The sequence below is a fragment of the Pleurodeles waltl genome, chromosome 4_2 (genome assembly GCF_031143425.1).
Source record: "Pleurodeles waltl isolate 20211129_DDA chromosome 4_2, aPleWal1.hap1.20221129, whole genome shotgun sequence".
Lineage (NCBI taxonomy): Eukaryota > Metazoa > Chordata > Amphibia > Caudata > Salamandridae > Pleurodeles > Pleurodeles waltl.
In genome coordinates, this window is record NC_090443.1 from 411,330,607 (window position 1) to 411,344,146 (window position 13,540).

The 13,540-nt window shown below is 45.7% G+C and overlaps 1 protein-coding gene across 1 annotated transcript in view; it reads right to left on the bottom strand.

Moving 5' to 3' along the window:
* Nucleotides 1-13,540, bottom strand: part of LOC138292817 (flavin-containing monooxygenase 5-like) — a 209,824-nt gene that overhangs the window by 82,838 nt on the left and 113,446 nt on the right. The gene's annotated exons all lie outside the window — the stretch shown is intronic.

A 13,540-nucleotide genomic window follows, 5' to 3' on the forward strand; every position in this document is an offset into this window, starting at 1 on the left:
TAGCTTGCTCGTCGCCTACCAGTAGTCCAGTCTGGACGATGACTTGTGGACTGAGGAATAAATGGTTCCCTCCCTGTCTGTGGGATGCCCAGGTTGCCAGACTCTGTCAGACCATCACACAATACACGAGCAGCATTTTTCCCCTGCCTGTCCGCAGTAGCGGACCTGTCCAGTAACGGGTTTAAATAAACATTAAGATCCCTGCCCCACAGCGTCGCAGAGGCAATATGCCCCATATAAGTGTATAAAACTCAGGGTCATCTCTCTTAGGGCCATAGCTATTGATCATGGTGATAAATGTCCCAGCTAGAATACCCTGGGCAATGATATATCTGCCCTGATCATCTGTTTCATAATGGGTTAGTGTAAAGGAGGTCCCATTCTTGACCAGCAACAGCACCCCTTTAGAGTATGAGGAATAGGAAGAGGCTATTCGGGTGCTGTCCCATTTCCTACCTATCGTCGACTTTGCTACGGGCTAGATGTGTCTCCTGCAGCAGTGCTATCCAGATATGATGCCTATCCAGGTAACTAAAAATCTACGGATTTTTCTGGGGTCATTGAGGCCTCGCACATTCCAAGTTAGTAGTCTAATACTCCCCATTGTGCAGGTTGTGATAGGCTCTTGGTCTTGCCCTGTATTCTGTGTCAGCAGCATATGTGCCAATCCTGATGCCGCATGTGTGGTAATGGATGTTGGTGTTGCTGCTTAACTGCATTCCCAAGTCCTGCCCCCCTCCCACTTCAGCAAAAGCCGTTGCCTTTCCCATAACACAACCCAAACCTAGAACTTAGAAAAAGAAGCATACTAAACATTAAGTTGTCAATTTTCCTCATCTGGTGGGGCACACCCTCAGTAAGCCACTAGAAGCCAAGAGCCCCCCCATGTAGGGAAGGTGGCAGGGCTTGGCATTTTTGCAATTACATATATTCTGTAAAAGATTGCATAGGCAAGACCGCTGAGGCACGTCCCAGCTGCAGTTGCACCAGGAGTGGCTCCCAACAGAGGGTCACTCTCACAGTTTCAGGCAGCTGTGTGTATCTAGAACCCAGAGTCTCTCTCCACTGTTTCCCCCATGAGAGGTGCCAGTAGCATCATATGAATAGTCATCCATGCTGTTATCATGTATAGCCAGGAACACGCATTGCAATTCTGTCTATATAGAGAGTTATACAATGGTGGTTTACATTGTTGTCTAGTACCACTGCGGAGACACCCCCGCTTTACTTATATTATTCATAGTCTGAAAGCTGTGTTGTCTCTGACGCTGAGCCCCGTCTCTCCTGGGCTACAGAGTGCTCAAAATCCATCTCTGCTTTTGGCGAGGTGAACTTTCTTTGCTTTCTGTCATGGTCAACGCGGAGGCAGGCCCTGGTAGAGCATGGCATAGTTAATATCAGCTGCACACAAGCGTTTTTTCACCTGGGCCGCCAGCACCACCACAGTGAATCTGGGTAAAAAGCAACTTATTTTTCTTGGTATTGCAAGGTTTGCTCCTCTCTGGAGAGTCCGAGTACAGTATCCCAATCGCGATAGTTCAGAACTTTTGCTATAATTGGCAGTGGTGGGGCATCCGGGGGATGTCTCACCGCCAGAGATCTGTGTGCTCTCTCCACAATAAGAATTGAGAACAACTGTTCTAAAGCAAAAAGTGCCCACAATATATCTTCCATGTAGTTCTCCAGCCTGCCTCTGTTGGTTGACTTGGGTATTCCGACAATTCGTATGTATATTGTTGCATCTTGACCGTGCTTCCAAGTCTTCGATTTTTTGCCCTTACTACATCGAGCACCTTCTCCATGTTGAGGCACTTATTTATGAATGTCTGCACATCATCCTTTGTGGTGGAGATACCTTGTTCCGCAGCAGTGAGCAGTGTGTCTGTCAAGCTTCGTTGCCATTGTGTCCATTCTTATATTGAGTGTCAATGGATTGCAAACTTTGCTGCATAGCCAGCAGCGTAGTCTCCAAGGATGGGGGTCCTGGGCAGACCCGTCTTGCTCCAAGTCAGAGGCGGCATGGTGGGATGAGTGGGTAGATTTCCATGCTTCAAAAGTGAGGCATGATTGATGCTTGTCTATTTTTCCCATATTTCGGGCTGTCACCACTGCAGCAAACGAGCTAAGGAACAACGGAGGATGGTCTCATCAACAGTTGCATTAACGTTACCCTCCTGGACTGTCAGTTCCATTGCTGCCTTGATATTTCACAAATCAGGGAGTCAATAACAGGCCCACCCCAGCGGCGAGGCGGATTGCTGAGATGAGCACTACCTTTTTGACCTGCCCGAATTTCACTTTGTCCTTCAGGCATCTACAGACTATCACATTTATGCCACGCTTGCTGATCTCTCTCACCCAATTATATTTTGTATAGAAGCTCGTTCCTGGTTCCTAGTTAGCTGCCCGCTACAATGGTAGTCTCTTGGGGCGTTGTGGTTTGCCCACTCTCATGCCTAGTGGGCACTCCTCAACGCCGTAGTACTTGATGAATCACACTTTATCACTGGGCCTGTCCATATTTTTTATTTTGGGGGCCTTAATGATCTGAATTTAGTCCTTGCTTGCCTTCCCGGTTCCTCCGCCCATGCACCGCCCGTCATTGCGGCCATGTAAGCTCCAGATACCAAGCAGCAATTGGCGCCGCAGAGGCGGCACTCCCAGCGCATCTTTACCTGGGGTTTCCACCTCCAGAGGCCGCTCCCCACGTTGCCACTCACCGCCTGCTCAGCACCTCGGCATCCACCAGCATAGGGGGACCGCATCTCGTCGATGATCACCGGTCACCCAGCCTCCACTGTATCTCCAGACAGGCACTAAAGCAAAGGGGGCTCGGGCCCCCCGGTGGAGCGACGCACTCCGCATTCGTGCTCTGCTCGGTCCAACACCTCCAGAAGCAGCGCAATATCCAGCAAGTGCCCGGCCTCACAGCCACTGCCTCCACGCGTCACCAGCACCCTGTTCCATCCACAGCACCAGCGCCTCAACAAACGACCCGGCAGCGCTGCCGGGTCAGCGTTCAACACTCTTCCTCCTCCGACCCTGTAGGCCCAACCCGGGACGTCTCCACCACCACCATGTGTCGTGGCAGGCCTTCCAGCTGTCCTGATCCACTATCCCTGATTGGGGGGCAGTGCCGGGATCAGTTCTCCACCCCGATCACCAGATAAACTTCTGTTGCCCACTTTCAGGCTGGATGCTTGTCATTTCAGCTAACAAATGTTGGATTGTTTCTCTCTGCCGGCAGAGCACTACTAATGTGCGGACATCTTACCGAAGGCACTCTAGTGCCCCCCCCCCCCCCCCCCGCCTTTTTAAGAAATAAGCATTAAAGAGGAGATAAAGTATTCCTGCTAATGTAGTGAACATGTTGTGAAGATGCATGGTAAGCGAGCCACCATTTAATGGCACCCGGATTTTAATGTTTTTATTCTTTTTATTGCCCTAATGTTAATGCAGTTCATTGATGTCTATTGTGCTCTGTCTTAAGGAGAAATTTGCCAAAGTTTTTGCAAATACGTTTTTAAACCTGAAACATGCTTATGGAGGAGAGGATGTTTGTGTGTGGACTACATGACACTGCTATGTTGCAAACACTTTGAAACTTTAGGTCATATTTATGAGAAAAACACGCAGTGCAGGGCAGCAAGTCACCTTGCTGTGCTGTGCTGCATGACGGAAAAAGGGCAGGAATGTGCTGTATTTGTCAATACGGGCATTCCTGCCTTTTCCCCTGCGCTGGCACCCTTTTGGCTGCCTAGTGCCAACGCAGGCACCTTTTAACCATGGTGCACCTTCCTGCACAAAATCAACCCCTTGAGGCATATTGATCTATCTATGTGTGCTATAGAATGCAGCACATATAGAAAGAGGAAGTAACAAGGAGAAATAAATATATTTTTCATTGTTACGCCTCCCCTGGAAAGGCGTAGCATTTTGATGCATGCCCAGGTTTACCAGTTCTGGTGAATCTGGGAATGTGTCAAAATCCATGGGAGTTGCATGGGAACACTCGTGCAATACCCATGGAACACCTTCCTAGGGCAGAGTAAGACAACACAGCTATTTGCGCTGCATTGCTGTACTCCGGTTTTTTGAAGCTACTCAGGGCAATACAAAGTGGACTTGTGTGGCTTCAGAAATCGATTTGGGGGTTGCATTGCGCATATACCACATTACATGGTGCAAATGTGATGCAAACCCCCTCATAATTATGCCCTTTTGTTTTGTACCTAGTGAACTCATTTGCCTACTCAAGTGTGGTCTGCTGCTGCCTCGTCATGCAACCTGGTGTCCCCAGTCTCCATGTTCACAATCACTTTGCATGGTGCACAAGTTGGATCGAGCGACTTAAGAACACTGAGATTGGTCCTTTCAAGGTCACAGGATTAGATGGTGGTGGTATGGTACTGCAGTGGCATTAGCATATTTAGGGGGTCATTCTGACCCGGGAGGGCGGCGGTCGCCGCCCGCCTGGCGGGAACCGCCAAATGGCCGCCCCGCGGTCAAAAGACCGCGGGGGCCATTCTGACTTTCCCGCTGGGCTGGCGGGCGCCCGCCAAGGGAGCGCCCGCCGGCCCAGCGGGAAAGGGCCTGCAACACAGAAGCCGGCTCCGAATGGAGCCGGCAGTGTTGCAGGTGTGCGACGGGTGCAGTAGCACCCGTCGCGATTTTCACTGTCTGCTATGCAGACAGTGAAAATCATGCTGGGGCCCTGTTAGGGGGCCCCTGCACTGCCCATGCCAGTGGCATGGGCAGTGCAGGGGCCCCCAGGGGCCCCACGACACCCGTACCTGCCATCCTGTTCCTGGCGGTAAAAACCGCCAGAAACAGGCTGGCGGGAAGGGGGTCGGAATCCCCATGGCGGCGCTGCTTGCAGTGCCGCCATGGAGGATTCTCCCAGCCGGGGGAAATCCGTCGGGAAACCGCCGGACCCGGCTAGGCGACCGCGGCTGTACCGCCGCGGTCGGAATGCCAAATGAAGCACCGCCAGCCTGTTGGCGGTGCTTCCGTCGACATCCACCCTGGCGGTCTATGACCGCCAGGGTTGGAATGAGGGCCTTAATGTAGGACAAGAGCTTCTCCTTTTTAATGGAATTTAGTGGAGCAACCAAACTACCTGTGTTTCATTGTTTAAAGGTGAAAACACATGACCAAGCCATGTCTAGCAAAATTAGTCTGCTGCTGGTATCATCCCCTGCACTGGCACTGAAATAAGGCTGAATTTCACGATGCACATCCCCACATCATGGTGTAGAGATGAGTGTGGGCTGTCTAGCAGAGGAATTGTAGTGGAATTTTGCACTTCCACTACAAATTCATATGCCTACCAGTGTTTGGTTTATAAGAAATAAGTGTCAGGGCCCTTATCAGGAGGCCATTGCAGCTTGCACCACTCATTTCCCCTGCCAGCACTGCCAATGCCAGTATCAGCACAACTAAGTGCCAATGCCGAGCCCCGGCAAACAAGGCTCAAATCGCAGAGGATCAGACACATTGGGGGGTGGCGTAAAAGTGCACAAGCAGTAGAAATACCTTTATTTCTCATTGTTTTTGCTCTTTCAATGTGTGCTGCAAAATGCAGATCTCATAGAAGGAGAAAAACACCATTAATTATTGTTTATGTGCAAGGAGGTGCAAAGAGGTGTCCCTTCCTGCACATAAACAATCATCCCTGCAACACAGGCACCCTTGCACCATGTTCACTTGTCACAGTCACTACATGAGATATTGCACTTGAAAAAGGCAAGCATGCAAACTGTTCCATCAAGAATTACAGATAACCTTTCAAGGTGGAAATGCAGAGAAAACACACTTGCTTTGCCTTGGCCATGAGCATTAAGTTAGGCTGATTAGTATTTTATGGAAGCAGGGCGTCAACATGGGCACCTGCTTTGTTTGTATCTGTAAGTGTTTGCTGCTGAGATGTATGCAAAAGCAAACAGCTACCTCCGGAGGGTAAGCCCCTCAGGAGGTAGCAGGAGCTGGGCCTGGTGGATGGTGTTACGCAAGGCCATCTATGGCTCCATGAGGGGGGCCGTGTGGCCCCCTCCAGTGTTACTTTTAGCTCCAGGGAGGTGGTTCACGAGGGACCCCCTTCATTATTTTGCTTGAGACATGGGAAGGTGGCGGTCCCTAGGATGCGGTGGGCTGTGCCACCCCTGATTTGTATGAATTCCCCAGGGAGGTGGCGGTCACTGGGGAACCGGGCAGGGGCACATGGTCCCCAAATATCATACTGATTGCCCTGGGGAGGTGGCGTTCCCCGGGTTTTGGGGGGGGGCACATGGGTCCCACAGCATAGACAATAGTTTATTGCCTTGGGGAGGTGGTGGTCCGCGGGGTTCCGCAACCCCCTATCTTATTTTATTTAAGCCCCGAGGAGGTGGTGGTCTCTGGGGCTGCAGTTGGGTCATGTTGGCCACCCTGCCTTAATTTAAGAAGTTTTGACCCGGGGAGGTGGCGGTCCCTGGTTCACAGATGGGCTGAGCGGGCCCGCATGCATACATTACTTGCAGTGCCCTGATGAAGGGGCAGTCCCCAGGTCTGCAGGGGTCTGTACAAGAGTTCAGGCAGTAGTCATGTTCAAAATCCCTAAGGGAATTAAAATGGGAAACTTCCCATGCACAACAAGATTCTCAGGCACACTTTTTTTTGGAAACTTTTGTGAAGATTCGTCAAACGGTGCCAAAAATATAGGCAAGTCAAAAAATACTTTTCCACTGGAAAGTAGGTCCTAAGTATAACTACCTACTGATGACAGCCAGTAGGTAATACAGCAGCGTTTGTGGTTTTCTTTCATTTGGTGTGGAATCTTCTTGTGCTGTGGAGTGGTGAGCTAGACGTGTTAAAGGTTCAGCTAAAAGCCTGCTGTTATCTCCATTTAGAATAATGAAATTCCATCCACATATGCTTTGACTTAATCCCTTAAACTACAGTAAACAACTGCAGAGTAGTGACGTGTGTGACAAACCACACAGTTTCACAGCAGAGTTACAGACCTTAATTGCCTTAGCCTTTTCTTCTGGTGTCCTAGCTATTACTAAGCTCTCTATATTGGCAGTGGGGTCACAGAATCTAGTACCCAGTGTCTATTGCTCCCAAACCTCAAGGCTAGCAACCTCTCAGCCAACACTGGCAGTTTCTTAAATATGGTGCAGTAAATAAATTTATTAGCAATATCGCCTTTCTCAATGGCCTTCTGAAATGAGTCAATCTTGGTCTCCGGTTCTCTTTGCAGAGAGAATAGATCAATCAGAAACTGTGAAAGTACCAGGCTGTCCTCAAAATCCCATTTCTTTCGAGCGAAACTTAAAACCTTGAGCAACAAAAGCAAGCAATTGATTCAAAAGGCAGAGCTATTCACATTCAAGACCAGATCGAACTCTTTAAATCTCCATGATCTCATTTTTAATACATCTACGATGGCATCTGACTATGAACCAATTCACAACCATCACCTTCTCTGACCAGATGCAGTGCCATATTAAATTATTTCTCTGATGCCATCCGCACCATCAAAAACAAAATTGAAACTCACCATCATCATATCAAACAACTCCCACAAAAATGCTGAGGATCAGGGAACCCTTCTCCCAAATCTCCTCGGACACTTATGCAAAATAATTAAATAATAAATAAATAATTAAACTCAAACAGCATTAAGACACATTTCCATCCTTTTGGGCACATCTGGACCCTTATGATCAGGGTCTCTCTCATGCAGAGGGTTTTTCACAATCTCCTAAAAACTAACCAAAATACCCAGTCATAAATAAACCTATCTTGAATCCATGCCTTCTATTCACTTACCCACCTGTTTTCAACTTACCTTGGCTGTGGAAATCAATTGAAATCTGTGTTTCATGCTACCAGTCAACTTCTGCCAATGACAACCAATAATTGGCTGACTGGGTTTTGAGCAGGATTTAACTTGGAACATGTTGCATTAAATAAAACTGGATGTTATTCATCATATTCAGTAAATGGAGCCTTGCTTGCTGATCTTACTGGATCTATCAGCAGCCTTTGACACCATCACTCATCAATGGATGCTTCACATGCTGGAACACTAACTGGGCCTCAGAAACCAATTTGAACAGTTTTTTCTTCTTTCCTATTTCAGCATAAGGAAGAGATGAAAATCAAATAAAAAACACACACATCAAAATCCTCACCAATTGCGTGTGGTGTTCTCCAGGGTTCCATACTGTTCCCAACCTTGTTTAGTTTATACATTGAACATGTAGCATGTACCTGTCTGAGAACGAGGTCACTATCCATCATTATGCAGACAAACCGTAAGAATTTCTAGACATCATTTATTGATGACATCTTCACTCAGCCATTTTGTCTTGGGAAAATACAGAAGTAGATGTTCAACAACCTCCTGATGTTAAATCTTTAAACAACTACATTTTTCCTTATCCGCCTCACAATCAAAAGCATATTTGTCTCTGCATTACTAAATAAACTGTAAGTTAAAAGTTTCTCCCCAACTCTATCAGCTGAAGTTAATACATCGGGCTTCATTATAGATAGTAGCCGGTCAGTATCCTCACACATAAATAAAATCGCCAGATCTGCTAATATCAACCTCCCCTCTCTAAAGAAAATTAAAAATCTCCACAAGTCAAATGAAAACCGCCGCTTATGCACTCATCATCTCTCGACTGGATTCTAGCAATTCCATTCTAGCCAGTATTCCCAGTTGTCCGTCGCCCTCTGAAAACCATCTTTCATTCAATAGACAGGCTCATAAAGGCAAAGAGAAAATTGAATCACATTTCATCAGGCCTGGGAGATTTTCATTGAGATTTTCATTGTTTGCTCTTGAAAGCATGGATCAAAGGTAAATCTGCTGCTTACTGAACAAGGCCAATCACATGATAAGTACACTTACCTATCAAACCTTTATATTCTCAGCAGGGCCTGAGGAGCGCTCACTATTTTTTGAGACTCAGAAATACAAAATAACTCAAGCCATGAAGCAATTCTCCTCTCAGGGATCAGCCACCAATCTAAATTCTGTCCCACACTTCTGTATAGTCAACTCCCCCATCCCCCCATTATTCCAGAAAATATGTACCAAATGCATCTTTTCCCTATGCTCATAAACCAACCTTAGTCAGTAAAATTCACTGATGGGAACTCTGACTATTTCTCGTAAGGAGATGAGATGCTTCTTGCTGTGTTCTACTCATCAACTTTGCTCATTCAGAGCATTCTGCTACCACACTGCTGTGTGCATATTTTAATTACAAGGGCTTTGTTGTGGTTCCATAAAAAGCACACCAATACCACCTGGTTTAGTTTACTCTATAGACAATAGATAGCTAGACAGATAGATAGATAGATAGATAGATAGATAGATAGATAGATAGATAGATAGATAGATAGATAGATAGATAGATAGATAGATGTAGCAGGTAGGTTCAGTATTGACAAGAGTATTGTTACTTCCCGTCCTCCTACAACACTAATTGCTTTTTCACATTGTATTGAATTGCAATTGTGTTACAATTGTATTTATATAGTGCTTACTACCCCAACCTAAACATTGAGCCCTTATACGGCAAGTTGCACTCTACTCTGGAACCCAAGTATAATGGGTAATTTTGTGTTTCTTTGTCAGTGGATTTAAATTTGTATTTTCCGAAGAAATCCTTCCATGCTTTACTTCAACTTCTTTCTTTTGTGGAAGCATCAGAGGGAATTAGATGTGATTGATAGGGGGATGCAGTGAGAATAGTAAAATGATTGGCAGGGTGAATAAATAGGGTATAGATTTATCCTTTATGGGGGTTATGGTATTTACATGTTAAAGGCAAATGATTACCAGTTTGTGAGAGGGTTGGAGTTATGGACTATGGCCCATATTTATGGGCTTTGGTGCGCAGGGCAGCACAGCAAGTCACCTTTTTGCGCTGCCATGTGTCACAGAGAAATCGCAGGAATGCACTGCATTTATCCAAAACGGTGCATTCCTGTCCTTTCTCACTGCGCTGGTGCTCTTTTGGCAGCCTAGCACCAATGCAGGCACCCTTATACCATAGTGCAAGGGTGCCTTCGTTGCATGCAGGATTGTTTTTGTGCAGGAAGGGTCACCTTCTTGCACAAAAACAATCCTGAGAGGCTTATTCCTCTTTCTATGTGTGCTGCAGAATGCAACACACATAGAAAGAGGAAACACATAAACATATTCCTCATTACCCCTCTCCTGGGGAGGAGTATATTTTTGGCGCATTCACAGGTTTACAAGTTCTTGTAAATCTGGAAATGCATCAAAATACATGGATGTTGTGTGGGAACACCCACACAATATCCACTGAAACGCCTCCCTGGCACAGAGTATTGTACCATAGCGATTTGCACTGTGTTACATTATTCGAGATTTATGAAGTAATGCAGGGCCATGCAAGGTAGCCTTGCGAGGCTTGATAAATCTCACATTGGTTTTATTTCGCCCTTGTCCCACTTTGCGTGGCACAAGGGTGACACAAAACCTTAATAAATCTGGACCTAAATGTATACGTTGACAGCCAGACTCTTCTCTTCATGACCCTTCCTCTAGTGAGTCCGCCCCCTTTCTGCTGCCACCCCTTCACCCCCAATTTATGGGTCCCTGGAGTAAATTGTTTCGTATTCTAGCACTGCATGGTAATGTCTGCAATTAATGGGATGACTCACGCTGTACTTTAGCATTATATTACTGGGAACACGAACAAGCATTACCAGAGTTTGAGGTTGCGTGTTCGGGATTACGTAAGGCCAATCATAACTGCTGGATTGGAAAGAACCCTTGATTCATATTCTCTTGTGTGCCTTGCTTTTTTAGATGTAGGATGTAATAAGGCTTCACTTGAATACCGGGAGCTACTAGACGTCCGTGCTTGATAGCAAATCGGTCTAAAACGTCTCTGGGCCAAACAGTTAAGTAAGAAGCTTTATAGAGGGTGTATATGGCGGTACACCCCCTCATAATTTTTCAATCGGTTTATAGCCTATCAGCGCAGATATTAAACCACTGTTGCTGCAGACTAGGTAGAAGTGGATGAGCCAACAAATTACAGGGCGAACAGAGATAAAACTGAGGCAAGAGTCTGGATTAACTATAGGAGCCCGTGCCTAAACTGACCACGAAAATATTTGGCATGTAAATCTTGCAGCAAACATAAAAAAAAAAGCGTATTTCTTGTACATGGGAGGCGTTTCACCTTAGTACTTCAGATTAATATCACCACATTGAAAGGCATTAATTAAAAGTATTAGTAGTGAAACATGCCTCCCCCCTACTCCGACGACAATGCCACTACTTAACCCAGAGGCAAGTCAGTTGTCAAGTGTACCCTCTATGTGGCCTATATTCTTATTACAGATGAAGCAACATTATGGTCTGTTAAATCAAAGATAAGGGATTTGTGTACAGTGCACTTGCTGATCTCATGCATTTGAAGGTACTCTCATATGTTATAATGAAGAAAAGGGAGGTTAACTTTGCCTAGGATCACACAATCTGTTCAAGCATGGGAGCCAAGTTGATCCAGGATTCTCTGGTTTCACACTGTCCAGTTCCGCTTCTAGATGGGTATCTCTTTCCCCTGCCTGATCTACATCAAAGTTCACTAGCTTGAGATTAATTTTTGGCTACTGAAGCTAAAGCGTGGGGGAAGGAAGAAACCACATGAAAGCTCAGCTTTGGGCTTGGGCTTGAGGTCTCCAGAGGACACCGAGATGAGCCAGAGCCAGGCACCTCGATCGAGCTGCCCATCTCTCATATTGGGTCCGATCTAAGAAGAAGTGTGTGTGATGCACAGGCGTGGATGAGGGCACAGATCGCATTGGGCCTCTGCCTTTCACTCATTCCGCGCCATTGTGCGTCCAGCAGAGCAATAAGTGGGCTGTGTTGTGAAAGGTCTCAAATGCTGCAGTTTTTGAAAACTGTCTTTGAAATGGGTCCTTATTAGCCCTACATTCTTGTCCTTTACAGTTAAAAACAATGTGTGATGTCCCAACAATGACTGTACATGCACAACGGCCACCACTGCCTCATGTAACGTAACTATTGTTTTAGTGTTTTGAGTGTCTACCATTTATTGCTATTTTTTCTTTTTCCTCTACTCGTACTTTATTTGCTCTTGTAACCTGCACACGTCACTTTCTCCTTTCGTATTGCCTCATGTAATGTAACGTTTGCGTTTGTAACAGGCTCACTTGTAATTCCTCTCCTCTTGTATCTTTACTTTGCCTATTGTGAAGCGCTCTGACACCTTCGGGTAAAGTCCGCGCTATATAAAAACGCATTAAATAAAAATAAAGTACAAAACCTTGAGGAAAGCCATTAAAGCAATGCAGTCCCTATTACCTTTTCAACTTCCTCTTGGAATCTCTAGGAATATTTGTTCTTTTTGTCCATTTGCTGTGTTCCTGTATGTTTTTCATACAACATATGTTTTTATATGTGACTGAGTCACCTCTAGGAGTCTGGGCAGGCTTCGGGTGCAGGTGAGTGGTCATGACCTCACATAAGCTCTGGAGATGAGTCAAAAGGTAATGTGAATTTCTCACAGCGCCTGTCAGTGGGTCATGAAGGTGTCCTGACTTCATGCACAAACAATCCTTGGCCTCTCAGCAGAGCACGCAGAATGATGGTAAATTGTAATTGTGTTTTTATGGGAAAGTGTGTGAAAGAGGTACATAGATGTCAAAATATTGACAGTGCCAAAGGAAAATAAAATGCAGTGCTTAAAATTGAGTATGTGGGTTGTGTGCATGGGGAGACGTTGAAGTGAGGAGATGAGCAGGAGAAGGTGCAGAAGGAAAGACTGGCAAGACCCTCTGAAGAGGAAAATGATGATGTGTGAGACATGCAGATGGAGGATGTTTGAAGGGTGTGGGGAGAAAAGGTGAGTTAAGTGTCTAAAAGAGTGAGAGGTGGCAGAAGAAAGTGGCTTGAAGGGGAATAAAGGTTATTGAGACACACTGAAGGCAATCTCTTTTCCACAGATGTTAGCAATGTTTAATTTAGTCTCACATTATCAGACTTGAAACATTTTCAATTTTAATTAGTCAACAAAGCAATTGTTGGTATTCTTTGTTATAAGCATAGATACAAAAAATGTGAATGTACAGAGAGGTGCATAAATTCTAGCTAGCTGGCATTCTTTGTGAGGCATAGGAATTTCGTTTTCTTGTTTTAAGCTACCCCCTTAATTACTTAGGCCACACCTTTTGAAAAGGATTCCAAGTTACACTTTTTTGCCAAAATTCCTTTTATGGACTACCTGCCATGTTCATCCAAAGTGGTGGCACCTGGGATGCTGACCACAGTGATCTGATTAAGTGTGGTGATTGGACACTTGGGATACAGCTCTTCAACAACTGAAGATGTCTCTTAAATTGTGTGGTCCTCATTGCAGCAGTCGTTGCCTCTATCTGAATCCCCATGTGAATATGAGAAGTATCAGACATAGGCTCTGCATTCCAGTAATTTTATCTTTAGCTATAGAGCCCTAACAAAATCCCGCTTTGTTCACTTTCA